Source organism: Suncus etruscus, chromosome 1 (genome assembly GCF_024139225.1).
Source record: "Suncus etruscus isolate mSunEtr1 chromosome 1, mSunEtr1.pri.cur, whole genome shotgun sequence".
Classification (NCBI taxonomy): Eukaryota; Metazoa; Chordata; class Mammalia; order Eulipotyphla; family Soricidae; genus Suncus; species Suncus etruscus.
In genome coordinates this window covers 205734993-205750576 of record NC_064848.1, presented here as the reverse complement: position 1 = coordinate 205750576, position 15584 = coordinate 205734993, and positions in this window count along the sequence as shown.

The window sequence follows — 15584 nt, the reverse complement described above, 5'->3', positions numbered from 1 at the left end:
AGCACATGGGAATGTCCTGGCCCTTGGGGTGAGGCCCTGGAGGGTGCAGGGACTTCCCGGGGCGGGGGGCTGTTTGGGGTGCCACCACCGACTTCTACAGTCTACCATGTGTGAGCTCCGGGTTGTTGCTCCAGGGCCCTTTTGCACCTCATGGTGGAGTCTTTTTGGGGGTGCCTGAGCTAAAAACCTAAAGGGGATTCAGGGTGGTGATGAAGAGTTCAGGCCTCTGTCCCTCCAGGGCCAGGATGACCAAAAGTTGGGGTGGTTCTGCACTTCTCCTCAGGCTCAGGGGCGTAGTGCCTGCCTAGGACACCCCAAACCTTATTCCTGACTCCCCAACCCTCACTCTGCACCATACTCGGGGCTCAGCCTGCAAACACTCAGACATTGTCTCCTGTGTCTCTCCATTGACTTCTGGTCCTGGCTCTTTGGTGCCCATGTCCTGTGCTGCATATTGGGGTGCAGCTGGGACGTTTGTGGAAGATGATGGGCTCGGCTGGGGACAACCGGGCTTGCTGCCCTTCCTCTGGCCTCTGTCGCACTGCAGGACTCTCAGGCGCCCTACAGAGCTGGATCAGCATTCTCATTTTCCAACATAACACTACACATGTGACTGTTTACTGTTTGCTCTGTTTTTTTGTTTTGTTTTGTTTGGGTTTGGTTTGGTTTTGGGAGGGGGGGACCACACCCAGCGGTGATCAAGGGTTACTCCTGGCTCTGTGCTCAGGAATCATTCCTGGCAGATTCAGGGGACTTAGGGGATTCGGGTATCAAACCTTTGTTGGCTGTGTGAAAGGTAAATGCTCTTTCTGATGTGTTATTGCTCTGGCTCCAGTATCATTATTACTGTTGTTGTTGTGTTGTTGTTATTTTAGTGTGGATCACACCTGGGGACTCAGGGGCCACTTCTGACTTGGTGCTCAGGATCCTGCTTGGGGGTGCTCAGGCATGGAGACCTGGGGTGCTGGCAGAACTGGCCCCATCTTTGTGTGGCAGCACAGATGGTGGATGCACCTGTCAGCTGTTTCAATACAGAATCCACAGCTTCTGTTGGGAAACAAGTGATTCCTGAGGAGGAACAGGAACCCCTGCCTGGAAAAAGCAGGCCAGAGAGTTCTGGGCCATTTTTCAGGCCGCAGGAAACCCTCTGTCTGCTCTGGGGATACTGAGCGTAATGGAGCACTTGTCTATGTACCCAAGGTCCAGTTTTGTTTTGGGGCCACACCCACGCGGCTCAGGGCTTGCTCCTGGTTCTATGCTCAGAGATCACTCCTGGCAGGGTTTGTGGGACCATATGGGCTGCTGAGGATTGAACCTAGGTTGGCAGTGTGCAAGGTATGCACCTTCTCTTCTGTGCTATTTTCTTTCTTTTTTTTTGGCCACACCCGGTGACGCTCTGGGGTTACTCCTGGCTATGTGCTCAGAAATTGCTCCTGGCTTAGGGGAACATATGGGATGCCAGACAATCGAACCGAGGTCTGTCCTAGGTCAGCTGCATACAAGGCAAACGCCCTACCACTGCACCACCACTCCTGTCCCATCTGTGCTAATTTTCTGGCTGCAAGGCTGTGAGCTTGATTCCTGGCCCACGTGGCCCTTGTCTCTCCTTTTCTGAGCCCTCATGGCCCCCAAGCACTGCTCAAACATTAGGGTCACAGTGCTTTGTTGGGGAGTAGCTACACCCACTGCAGGAAGAGGGACTGGAGTGACAGCACAGCAGGGAGGAAATTTATCTAGTATGTGGCCCACCCAGGTTCAATTCCCACCATCCCATATGGTCCCCCGAGCCTACCAGGCATCATTTCTGAGCACAGAGTCAGGAGTAACCCCGAGTGCCTCCAGGCACCCCCCCCCAAAAAAAAATAAAGACCCTATAAGAAGAAACAAGCAGGGCCAGAGTGACAGTACAGTGGGGAAAGTACTTGCCTTGCAAGAGATCCTTGGCATCCCAAAGGGTCCCTAGGAGTGATTCCTTTATTTATTTATTTATTTATTTTTGGTTTTTCGGGCCACACTGTTTGATGCTCAGGGGTTACTCCTGGCTAAGTGCTCAGAAATTGCCCCTGGCTTGGGGAGACCATGTGGGACACCGGGGGATCGAACCTCGGTCCTTCCTTGGCTAGCGCTTGCAAGGCAGACACCTTACCTCTAGCGCCACCTTGCCGGCCCAAGGAGTGATTCCTGAGCACCACTGGTATGGCCCAACCCCTCACAAAGGAAGGAAGGAAGGAAGGAAGGAAGGAAGGAAGGAAGGAAGGAAGGAAGGAAGGAAGGAAGGAAGGAAGGAAGGAAGGAAGGAAGGAAGGAAGGAAGGAAGGAAGGAAAACAGGGCTGGAAAGATAGCACAGATTGTGCCTTGCACACTGCCGACGAAGGAAGGAAGGAAGGAAGGAAGGAAGGAAGGAAGGAAGGAAGGAAGGAAGGAAGGAAGGAAGGAAGGAAGGAAGGAAGGAAGGAAGGAAGGAAGAAAAACAGGGCTGGAAAGATAGCACAGATTGTGCCTTGCACACTGCCGACCCAAGACGGACCCAGATTTGATTCCCAACATCCCATATGGTCCCCCGAGCCTGCTAGGAGCAATTTCTGAGTGTGGAGCCAGGAGTAACTCCTGAGCATGGCTGGGTGTGACCCAAACACAAAAGAAAACAAAAAAGAAACAAAGGGCCAGAAACAGTATAGGACTTAAGGTGCCTTTTTTTTTTTTTTTTTTTTTTTTTTTTTTTTTTTGGTTTTTGGGCCACACCCGGTGACGCTCAGGGGTTACTCCTGGCTATGCGCTCAGAAGTCGCTCCTGGCTTGGGGGACCATATGGGACGCCGGGGGATCGAACCGCGGTCCGTCTCCTAGGCTAGCGCAGGTAAGGCAGGCACCTTACCTCCAGCGCCACCGCCCGGCCCCGACTTAAGGTGCCTTTCTTGCACCCAGCCCACCCCAGTTTGAGTCCCCACCAATGTGCTCCCCTGGGCCCACCAGGAGTGATCCCTGAGCCTCGCTGCATGTGGCCCTGAACCCCAAACAAAATTCTCAACTCCAGGAATGTGTCGGCTGAAGGCTGCCTCAGGGAGGTGGGTGTGCGGCAGGCTGAAGTGCTACACGAGGGAATTTTCTAGGGTGCTGGCAAGACTGAGTAGAAGGTTGGAGGTGTTAGTTCCACGGGTGTAGACCCAGCTGTCAGAGCTGAGGCAGCAGGACCTGCGCATTTCCTGCCAGTGGCCACATGCGGTCCATGACTGTACACGTGCATGGATGCAATCAATGTGTGTTTGCATTCACACGTGTGTACAGTACAATCACACGTGTTCACTCACAGCAGGCCCACAGGGAAGGGTAGGTCTAGGTCACAGCAGCACTGATGGTGAGGAGGAAGGTCCCCTCTAGAAGGAACCATCTGACTGTCTGACCGCTGCCCCTGGTGCCCTGCGTCTCCAGAACCTTCTCTGAAAGCGCCTGTCTGCAAAGAGACTCTGGGCTGCTCACCCCCAGGGACTCGAGAAGCCCCCTGGAACTTTTGGGACGTTCAGAGTGGGGACTGAGTGTCTTCAGTGCCCCTGACTTCTACTCCCAACCTCAGCCTTCCTCTTTATTTTGGGGCCACACTTGGCAATGCTCAAGGGCCACTCCCGGCTCTAAACTCGGGAATCACTCCTGGCAAGTTTGGGGGACCCTATGTAATGTTGGGGATCGAACCAGGTTAGTTGTGTGCCAGGTAAATGCCCTTTCCTATCGCTTCTCGGCCTTTTGGCTAAGATCAAGTGTGGTAAATGCCCTTTCCACTGTGCTATCACTCTGGCACTTGGTTTTAGTTTTTTGCTGATGAAACGCAAGAAAAGGGGAGACTTGGAGAGGAAGGCAGGAAAATGTGTCAATGGGTGTTAGCGGGGTGCAGCGCCTAGCTGTTTCCAGACCGGAGCCAGGGGACCTGCCTCACCCCTGCAGCCGCCCCCCTGAGTCAGTTGCCAGCTCCGTGGGCTGCAAACCATGGAAACTGCTAAAGCAAAGCTCATTCTGCTTGGCTGAAAGGAGCCAAGCGTTAGTGCAGAAGGGCCTGCCCCTGTGTTCCACCCCAGGGGACCCTTGCATCGTGCCAGATCTTGGGGAACTTTTCCCCTTCTGGGGACCCCAATCCTGTCACCCCTGGAACCCCGGCTTGTGTGCATGTGGGGGTGAGAAGAAGGCCTTTGCTTCCACAGCCCACCCTGTGCTGAGTCCCTGTTCAATGGTTACATCTTTTTTCGTTTTGTTTTGTTTTTTTTTGGGCCACACCTGGCGGCACTCAGGGGTTCCTCCTGGCTCTGCACTCAGAAATCATTCATGGCAGGCTCAGGGAACCATATGGAATGCCAGGGATCAAACCCGGGTCCATCCTGGGTCGGCCGCATGCAAGGCAAACACCCTGCCATTTTGCTATCACTCTGGTCCCTGGTGGTTACATCTTTTTTTTTTTTTCTTTTTTTGGTTTTTGGTTTTTGGGTCACACCTGGCAGTGCTCAGGGGTTACTACTGGCTGTACGCTCAGATATCGCTCCTGGCAGGCTCGGGAGACCATATGGGATGCCGGGATTCGAACCTTCGTCCTTCTGCATGCAAGGCAAACGCCCTTACCTCCATGCTATCTCTCCGGCCCCTAGTGGTTCCATCTTGACAAACTTCAAGACACAACAGTGCCTGGTAACCCTCATATCTATATCTCCAAGCCCTTCAGGTTCAGCTGAAGCCCCATACATTATATATTTAAGGGGGAATTCTCCATTCATGTGAGCATGGTCAGAAAGGCAGGAGGTTGGGGCCGGGAAGGTGGCGCTAGAGGTAAGGTGTCTGCCTTGCAAGCGCTACCATAGGACAGACGGCGGTTCGATCCCCCGGCGTCCCATATGGTCCCCCCAAGCCAGGGGCAATTTCTGAGTGTATAGCCAGGAGTAACCCCTGAGCGTCAAATGGGTGTGGTCCAAAAACCAAAAAAAAAAATAAATAAATAAATAAAAGAAAGGCAGGAGGTTAGGGCCAGAGAGATAGCATGGAGGTAGGACACTTGCCTTGCATGCAGAAGGATGGTTGTTCAAATCCCGGCATCCCATAGGGTCCCCTGAGCCTGCCAGGAGCAATTTCTTTTTTTTTTTTTTTTTGTGGTTTTTGGGTCATACCCGGCAGTGCTCAGGGGTCATTCCTGGCTCCATGCTCAGAAATTGCTCCTGGCAGGCACAGGGGACCATATGGGACGCCGGGATTCGAACCGATGACCTTCTGCATGAAAAGCAAACGCCTTACCTCCATGCTATCTCTCCGGCCCCCAGGAGCAATTTCTGAGCGTAGAGCCAGGAGTAACCCGAGTGAAGCCAGGTGTGACCCAAAAACCAAAAGAAAAAAAAAGAAAAGAAAAGAAAGGCAGGAGGCCGCCAAAACTCTCAAACTCTTAGAGTCCCAAGTGGGAGACCCTCACCGTTGCCCAAGGGGTCAAGCAAAAGCTTTGCAGGCATGTGTGATTGGGTGTACCCGCTTGAGGGACTGGCACCATCCACCAACTGGGCCAAGCTGCTTCCGGAAGTGCATGTGTGCAAATACACACACACACACACACACACACACACACACACACACACACACACTCTCTCTCTCTCTCATAGATGCAAGAACTTTGGGTCCTAAGCCCCACCCCTCTCTGGAAGGGGGTTGGCAAGTCCTGGCAGTTCTGTTGCAAGTCAGCCCTTGCTAGGGTTGACTGATGGAGGGATGGAGGATGAGGTCTTTCCCCTTCAGCTCAGAGCACACATCCGCCACCCTGTCCAGCCGGCGGTTCTGAGATGAATGCGGCAGGAAGAAAGCTAACAGGCAGTCAGGCTTTTGAAGATATCAGCTTTCTTCTGTGGATAAGGCTGAAGCCAAAAGCCCCAGAATCAGCCCCAGAAAAAAGCCCCTGCCTTCCACAGACCCTTGCTTTTATACATCAGAATCAGGTACCACCCGAGGGTGGGAGCAGAATGCCAGGTCCCATCCTAGGGTAGGGCACAATGTTTACATATACAACACAGTCCCACAAAGTTGCTGAGGAGGGTGTGTGGGTCTGTGGTGTATGTGAGTGTGTGTCTGTGAGTGGGAGTACATGTGTGATTGTACGGGTGTGTATTAGCATGCGTGCATGTACTGTGTGTGTGCGTGTGTGGGTATGTGTGTGATGGCCCACAGATAAAGGGTTGAGGCCCTGATCCCTCCAGATAATTTTAAAATCTAGAACTAATTTATCAGGGTGGGGTCACACCTGATAGTGCTCAGGGCTGACTTCTGGCTCTGCACTCAGGGATCACGCCTAGCAGAGCTCAGGGGACCATAGCGGGTAGCTGGGGATCAGGAATTGAACCCAGGTCAGCTGCACACAAGGCAAGCACCCTCCCCACTGTCCTGTTGCTCTGACCCTGGTCCTGAGAAGTTTTGCTTCGAGCTCATGCAATACCACCCTCAGCCACAGGATGGCAGAAAAGACCGAGCCTGGACGAGGCTCACTTTGGCGGAGGGCGCTGGAGCTTCAGTGGGGGCCGGCATGGGGGGCGGCATTCGGGGTGAATCCTGAGAAGGAGGCCTGGGAGGCAGTTATCAGCCGGCCTGGATTTTGTAAGTTGGCACCAAATTCGCCGAAGGCCTAGCAACCCTTTAATTAGTGTATTAATTACATCAATTAATAAAAATATATACCACATCATATCACATTAAATATACAATATGTTATATAAGAATAAATGATTAGGGGGCTGGCGAGGTGGCGCTAGAGGTAAGGTGTCTGCCTTACAAGTGCTAGCCAAGGATCAGGACCGCGGTTCGATCCCCGGCGTATCCCCGGCGTCCCATATGGTTCCCCCAAGCCAGGGGCAATTTCTGAGCGCTTAGCCAGGAGTAACCCCTGAGCATCAAATGGGTGTGGCCCGAAAAAAAAAAAAAGAATAAATGATTAATTAAAGTGCTCTTCAGGAGTCATTTCTGGCGGTGCTCGGAGGACCATCTGGGAAGCTGGGAATCGAACCCAGGTCAGCTGCTTGTAAGGCAAACACCCGCCCTGCTGTGCTATAGCACCAGTCTCTTAGCTTTCTTTTCTTTTCTTTTCTTTTCTTTTTTTTTTTTTTTTTTTTTTGGTTTTTGGGTCACACCCGGCAGCGTTCAGGGGTTCCTCCTGGCTCTATCTATGCTCAGAAACCGCTCCTGGCAGGGTCTGGGGACCATATGGGTGCCGGGATTTGAACCACCGACCTTCTGCATAAAAGGCAAATGCCTTACCTCCATGCTATCTCTCCAGCCCCCAGCCCCTTGGTTTTCAAATTTAACTGTAAATTATCTTGGCTGTTAAATCCTTTGTTGGGTATTTGTGAATCCAAGAACAGTCCCCAGAATGAGAAATTACTTCCCATCCCCTTGTCCCCTTTTGGGGGGGAGACCTTGGTAATATTTATCCGCAGCAAATAATAATCCACACAGACAAGAAGGATAGGGTGTAAAAGATTGGGCAAAGAGAGAGAGCGAGAGAATCCTCTTGCAGCCTGCAGCTTTCGCAAAAGGACTCCTCTCCCCTGTCCATCAAGCTATTTATTGCCAACTCCACAGCGCCCCACCTGGAAGGTCTAGGTGGGGCAATAGTCCCAGAACAATCCCAAGGAAATATTTTTATATACAACAATTCCAAGAATAATCTTATGGAAACTTTTTCATATACTACATTTAACCACCTTGGGCCAGGAGCAATTTCTGAGAGCAGAGCCAGGAGGAAGCCCTGAGCGCCGCTGGGTGTGGCCCCCTCAAAAGAAACCGAACACCCTGACAGTGAGTGTACCCCCACTAGTAAGTGGCTCTAAACATTTTTATCACCCCCAAAGGAAAGCTGCGCCTCTCACAGGGCCTCCCCATTTGCACTTCCGCAGGCAACCATGTGCCAGGGCCCCTCTAAAGCATGCCTCTTACTCGGACCCTGTGCCAGGGCCCGCTGCTCCTTCCGTGGGGAGAGCCGTGGATATGTGAATGTGTCAGTGAGTATGTGTGAGTGTGATTGTGTGTTTGTGTGTATATCTGTGCATGATCGTGTGTAGATGTCTGTAGCTGTTTTATGTGTCCACACATAGACATATTTGTGATGTTTTCAGACCCACCCCAGGATACAGAACTTCCTAGAGTGGGGCTGTAAAATCACCCCACACGCCATATCTCCAACTCCAGGTGAAAGGTGAATGAGTCTGGGGCCCGAGAGATAGCATGGAGGTAAGGCATTTATTTGCCTTGCATGCAGAAGGTCGGTGGTTCGAATCCCAGCATCCCATATAGTCCCCCCGAGCCTGCCAGGAGCGATTTCTGAGCGTAGAGCCAGGAGTAACCCCCGAGTGCTGCCAGGTGTGACCCAAAAACAAACAAAGAAAAGGTGAATGAGTCTGAATCAGGATGGCACATGAAATAATTCAAACCAGGTTGAGGGTGAAACACGTGTGGTCTGGCAATGTTCTGCTTCATATGGAGAGCCAGATGCCTGCCAGAACTGTCATTTCTTTGTTGTTGTTGTTGTTGTGGGTTTTTTTTTGGTTTTTGGGTCACACCCGGTGGTGCTCAAGGGTTCCTCCTGGCGCTATGCTCAGAAACCGCTCCTGGCAGGCTCGGGGATCCATATGGGATGCCGGGATTCAAATCACCATCTTTCTGCATGCAAGGCAAATGCCCCACCCCCATGCTATCTCTCCAGCCCCCAGAACTGTCATTTATATTGAGTATGTCGACCACCCCTTGGTGGGGAAGTAAGGGCAGATAGCTCAGGCAATCCTGAGCCAGTCCCACCCAGGTTTCCAAGGAAGACAATCTCTGTTTTGGGGTAAATCCAAGATGTAAACAAATATACAAAGGAACCAGGGATACGCTTTGTTTTAGGTGAAATAAGGTGTTACCTAACATGGGGACACCACAGGCACCTGCAGAGCACGTGACCACACCCCAAGAGGCCAGAGAAGGGGCTAAAACGCCTTGAATTGACCTTCAGGCTGAGGGGCTCTACAGAAGCCTCCACAGCTGAGGTCTGAACCCCGCAAACCATGAATACTATGAACTTCAGATGATGAGAACCCTACAAGGGGCTCCCTCACAGTAAATCCCCTTTTCTGGAAAGAAGAAATTTCCCCCAGAGGAGCCGGAGTGAGAGCACAATGGGGAGAACGCTGGCCTTGCATATAGTTGATCCTGGGTTTGATCCTGGCATCCCATAGGGTTCCCCTCTCCAGGAATGATTCCTGAGCACAGAACCAGGAGTAACCTCTGAGCACCACTAGATGTGCCCCCTAAAAAAACTTCTCCTCAGCAGCCACTATAGAACGTTCCAAGGTCAGTCTACACTCACACTGTGGTACTATTTCCGCAGGACCCAGACCTAGAAAGCAGTGCCGGGGACACACGGCTGCTGCTTTGGTTAAAATTAAAGTCTGGGCTGGGGCCAGAGAGATAGCATGGAGGAAAGGCATTTGCCTTTCATGCAAAAAGACGGTGGTTCAAATCCTGGCATCCCATATGGTCCCCTGTGCCTGTCAGGGGCGATTTCTAAGCATAGAGACAGGAGTAACCCCTGAGTGCTGCCGGGTGTGACCCAAAAACAAAAAAATTAAAGTCTGGGGGGCTGGAGAGATAGCATGGAGGTAGGGCGTTTGCCTTGCCTGCTGAAGGACAGTGGTTCAAATCTGGCATCCCATATGGTCCCCTGAGCCTGCCAGAAGTGATCCCTGAGCACAAAGCCAGGAGTGAGCCCTGAGCACTGCCGGGTGTGGCCCCAAACAAAACAAAGTCAAATCCCTGCTCAGAGATGGAGGGTCAGGCCGAAGACCTGCTATGTGCAAACCTCTGAGGGAGCCAGGACTCACTCCCCAGTGCTCGGTGCCCTAATGGGGATTATTTCTGCATGATCCAGTTCACAACAGCAAGCGCTTTTCTCCTTGGCTCCCAGGGGGTGGAGTGGGGGTGACCTGGGACAAAGGCTGGAACCTGCTCCCCTCCCAAGGCTACCTGCACAGGTGGAGAAGCAGGTGTGGCCCAGGCCAGCTGACACCTGAGCTGGGGGGTTCCAGGGGAGATCCAGTTTCCAGGCTCCCAGGTGGCCAGTGCAGGCTCCTGCCTGGTGTGTCTGAGCCCGAGGGATGGACAGGCGGACCGGTGGGTCAGCAGGAGGAGGTGTCCTCCCCCCCACCTCTCTCCCACCACCAGCTTTCAACCTTAGGAAGATGCACTGATTCCCCTCCCGACTCTGTGCCCAGGCGAGGCCACCAGAGAGCGCTCAGGGACCCGCAGCAGCGGGCGGCAGGCCGGGAGGCGGTGACAGTCGCGCTGCAGACGGGCTTATAGGTCGTTGTTAGCCGTAGCCCCCCAAAGGGGCAGAGACTCGGGGCGCCGCAGAGGCTGAGAACCGGCCCCTTTGGCCCCCTGGCTGTGGTTTCGAGGCCTTGGAGACTGAGACCCCCAAATCTCGGCTCGAGTTCAGCTTTACCAAGGAGGCCCCAGGCCCTAACCCTAACCCTAACCCAACACGCACAAGACCCTACACAGTGGGTACATATGGGGCAGGCCAGCATGCCCACGGGACAAACGTGCTTATATAGAACATGCAGAGACATGATCATACTGGACACATAGGACATACATACACACAGGGCGCACACATGTATTACAGAGCACACAAGAAGGCATACATGTACATGGACCACACATGCTTAAACAGGACACAGGAACACATGTGTATGGGACACACATGTATAAGGGAACGCAGATGCCAACACAGGCATACAGATACATACACGGCACATGAAGAGGCATACATGAACACACACACTTGCGAACCTGGACATACATGTAGATATAGGCGCACGTGACATGTGTGTAGCATGTTTCATACATATATGCAGACACCGTGCCTGCCACAAACATGCACGTGCTTATATTCTCACAGACACATACAACATGCGTGCACAGGCTCTGCTGAGAGACGGGAAAAGATTCAGCTCTGCAGGAACATGCAGGACAGAGGGAGCAGCCCAGGCTCCAGCTCCAATGCTCCAACTCCAGTGCTCCGACTTCTTTGAGGGCGTCACTGGGCTCAGGCGGAAATCTGCGAGTCGAGTCTTTTTTGCTCCATCACTGGTTGCCAAGGCCTTTCTGGCGCCTCAGCAAGGTCCAGTGGGAAGGGAAGGAGCAGCCAGCCGGGCAGCTGGGCAGGGCTGCAGCTTTCCCTTCTGCGCTATCATGCCCACTCCTACTCCTTCTAGTTTTTAATTATAGCTTAGAATTTCAATTTTTTTTTTGGTTTTTGGGTCACACCCAGCAGCGCTAAGGGGTTACTCCTGGCTCTATGCTCAGAAGTTGTCCCTGGCAGGCACAGGGAACCATACGGGATGCCAAGATTTGAACCAATGACCTTCTGCATGAAAGGCAAGCTATCTCTCCAGCCTCAGAATTTCAATTTTTTGTTTTTTTTGTTTTTGGGCCACACCCGGTAACGCTCAGGGGTTACTCCTGGCTATGCACTCAGAAGTTGCTCCTGGCTTGGGGGACCATATGGGACGCCGGGGGATCGAACTGTGGTCCGTCCAAGGCTCTTGCGCCACCGCCCGGCCCCCAGAATTTCAATTTTTAAACTTTAATTATTGATTGATTCATTGTCTAGTTTCTAGGCCACACCCAGTAGTGCTTAGGGGTTACTCCTGGCTCTGCACTCAGAAATCACCCCAGCAGGCTAGGGGACCATATGGGATGCTGAGAATCAAACTGGGTCTCTCCTGGGTTGACCACATGCAAGCCCTACCGCTGTGCTATCTCTCTGGCCCCTAGAATTTCGATTTTTTTGAGGGGGTCACACCCAGCAGTGCTCAGGGGTTACTCCTGGCTATGCGCTCAGAAGTCGCTCCTGACTTGGGGGACCATAAGGGACGCTGGGGGATCGAACCAGGGTCCATCCAAGGCTAGCGCAGGCAAGGCAGGCACCTTACCTCTAGCGCCACCGCCCGGCCCAGAATTTCAATTTTGTTTGTTTATTTGTTTGTTTGGGCCACACCCGGCGGTGCTCAGGGGTTACTCCTGGCTTCTGCTCAGAAATAGCTCCTGGCAGACACTGGGGTGGGGGGGGGGGGTACCAGGATTCGAACCAATGACCTTAGGTCCTGGATCGGCTCTTGCAAGGCAAATGCCGCTGTGCTATCTCTCTGGCCCCTGGACCATCTTTTTTGGGGGGTGCCCACTCAGGGTGCTCAGGGGACACATGCAAGACCAGTGCTCTCCTGCTCCTGGCCTGAGTAAGAATCTCTTTGAATTCGATTAATTTTATTTATTTATTTATTTATTTTGGTTTTTGGGCCACACCCGGCGGTGCTCAGGGGTTCCTTCTGGCTGTCTGCTCAGAAATAGCTCCTGGCAGGCACGGGAGACCCTATGGGACACCGGGATTCGAACCAACCACCTTTGGTCCTGGATTGGCTGCTTGCAAGGCAAACACCGCTGTGCTATCTCTCCGGGCCCCAAAATTGCAATTTTTTTTTTTTTTGGTTTTTCGGGCCACACCCGTTAGATGCTCAGGGGTTCCTCCTGGCTACGTGCTCAGAAATTGCCCCTGGCTTGGGGGGACCATATGGGACGCCGGGGGATCGAACCATGGTCCTTTCCTTGGCTAGCGCTTGCAAGGCAGACACCTTACCTCTAGCGCCACCTCGCCGGCCCCCAAAATTGCAATTTTTAAGACAGCTCTGAATATGCCATGATTCTTTGTTGATGTTGTTTTGTTGTTGTTGTTGTTTTATTTGGTGCCACACTGGGCAGCACTCAGAGGGTTATTCCTGGCTCTGTACTCAGGAATCACTCCTAGCAGACTCCAGGGACCATAAAGGATGCTGAGAATCGAAACATCGTTGATCATGTGCAAGGCAAATGCCCTCCTCCGGAGAGATGGCATGGAGGTAGGGCATTTGCCTTGCATGAAGAAGGATGGTGGTTTGAATCCCGGCATCCCATATGGTCCCCCCAGCCTGCCAGGAGCAACTTCTGAGCGTAGAGCCAGGAGGAACCCCTGAGTGCTACCAGGTGTGACCCCCCCCAAATAAAAAAAGCAAATGCCCTCCCCGCTGTGCTATACTCTGGCCCTAGTTATAACTCTTTTAGAGCTCATGATTGCTTTCCAAAGTTTATCTTTTTCTTTTTTTTCTTTTCTTTTTTGGTTTTTGGGCCACACCGGTGGTGCTCAGGAGTTACTTCTGGCTATGCACTCAGAAATCGCTCCTGGCTGGAGGGAGCATATGGGACTCCAGAAATCGAACCCAGGCTTCTCCTGGGTCAGCTGCGTGCAAGGGAAACGCCCTACTACTACGGTGCTACCGCTTCAGCTCCTCAAAAGTATATCTGACTGGAACAATAGCACAATGGGGAAGGTGTTTGCCTAGCATGCAGCTGACCCAGGTTGGATCCCCTGAGCACTACCAGGAGTGATCCCTGAGTACACAACCAGGAGTAACCCTTGAGCATTGCTGAGCATGGTCTCCCCCAAAAAAAGTAAAAGAAAAAGACAGGTCTTGGGGCCAGAGCAATAGCACAGCCAGAAGAGAGCTTGGCTTGCACGCAACCTGGACTCTATCCCTAGCACCCCATATGCTCCCCCATCCCCACCAGCAATGATCCCTGAGCGCAGAGCCAGGAGTAAGTCTTGAGCACTAGCAGGTGTGTCTTCCAGAAAAGCCTTCCCCCTAAATAACAAGAGAAGCCCAGGAGTCCTGAGCGAGGGCCCAGCAGGTAAGAATTCTGTCTTCCGCTTTTGAGGCTCAGCCATGATGGTGGGAGAGGGTGTGGGAGTCGGAATGTGGGTGAGACTCCCAAGATGTGTACCCACAAGGCCCAGGGGGTGACAGAATGCAAAATCCATGCCTGGGGGGCTCCCTCTGCTGTGTGACGCAACTGGGGAACTGGAGGTGGGCAGGGCACTGGGGGCCTGGCCTAGATCTTTGCCAGCTATCAAGGGCTTTTCACAGTCCTGCAGCCGTGCCTATCTCCACGGGCCTCTGATTACACCCCCAATCCTAGGTAACTGGAGAGATAGGGTTCATTGACCCAGAAGTGAAAGCTGGGGCTAATTAAAAACTCCTGACTTGTTTCCCATCTGTCGAGGTTCAAGCACGGCCACCTGGTACATATTCTGGCTGCCCCAGAGCAAAACATCGTGTGGTCTGTGGTCTCAGTGCTGTCAGAGACAAACAGGGACCCTTAGTGGCTGCCCAGCAGTCAACGCAGTGGTGGGGATCCTTCCAAAATGGCTCTATTTGGGGCCTGAGTGCTAGCACAGTGGGAGGGCATTTGCCTTGCACCCACTAGGCATGGACCAGGTTCGATCTCCAGCATCCCATAGGGACCCCTGAGCCTACCAGGAGCGATTTTCGAGCACAGAGCCAGGATGTAACCTCTGAGCACCACCAAAAAGCAAACCCCCCCAAAAATGGCTCCACCTCATGAAAAACAAGGTGCGCTCTGAGTCATTTCAGAGTGTTGATGCCGTTTAGCCCCAGAAAGGTCTCAGAAGAGAGCCTTGAATTCATCAGGGGGCATCCCACTCCTACTAAGAAACGTCCCCCCATCCTGTCCCCAGATTGGCGACGGCCCCAGGGGCTACCTGGGAAATTAATTACTGACATTGATCTTCTTGCTCATCCAACAAAGCCCGCGGCTGTTCTCAGGAATCGGCGTTAAGCGGGTTCTGAGCATCGACCGAGCGAACATTTGGAGAAACTGCCATTCTCCACCTGTACCCTGAAAACTCATGGGTGGCCATGAGGGTGGGGAGATGGGGGTGAGCTCACACAGGCCCCCACCACCACTAGGAGCCCCTTGCTATGTTTCTTTTATTTTTTATTTGAACACCCCTGGTGATGTTCAGGGGTGACTCCTGGCTCTGTCTCAGGGGTCACCCCTGGCAGGGTCCCTTAGTGGCTGCCCAGCAGTCAACGCAGTGGTGGGGATCCTTCCAATATGGCTCCACTTGGGGCCTGAGTGATAGCACAGCTCGAGGGCATTTGCTTTGCACGAGACCCACCAGGAATGGTCCAGGTTCGATCCCAAACATAGTGACACAGGGTCACCCCTATGGGGTGCTGAGAATTGAATCCTGGTCAGCGCCCCACCCACTGTGCTGTGGCTTTGACTCTTATTGTTTTTCATGCTCAGATTCCACTCAGGGAGGAAGGAGAAAAATGTTTCCCTAAAAAAGATGGTTTGGGAGGCTGGAGAGATAGCACAGCGGGGAAGGGGAAGGCGTTTGTTTTGCACGTGGCTGACCCAGGTTCGATCCCCCACATCCCATAGGGTACCTGAGCTTGCCAGAAGTGATTCCTGAATGAAGATCAAGGAGTAACCCCTGGGCACTACTGGGTGTGGCCCCCAAACAAAAAATAATGAAGGATGGTTTGGGGCTGGAGCAATGGACAGAGAGGCCAGAGGCCAGTTCAAATTGCTGGCACCACATATGGCCCCTCAATCTGGATGTGGGTCACTCGTGAGCAGAGTCAGGTATGAGCACTGCTGGGTATGGTCTCATCCCCTCCCCTAAAAGAAATCCAAACCCA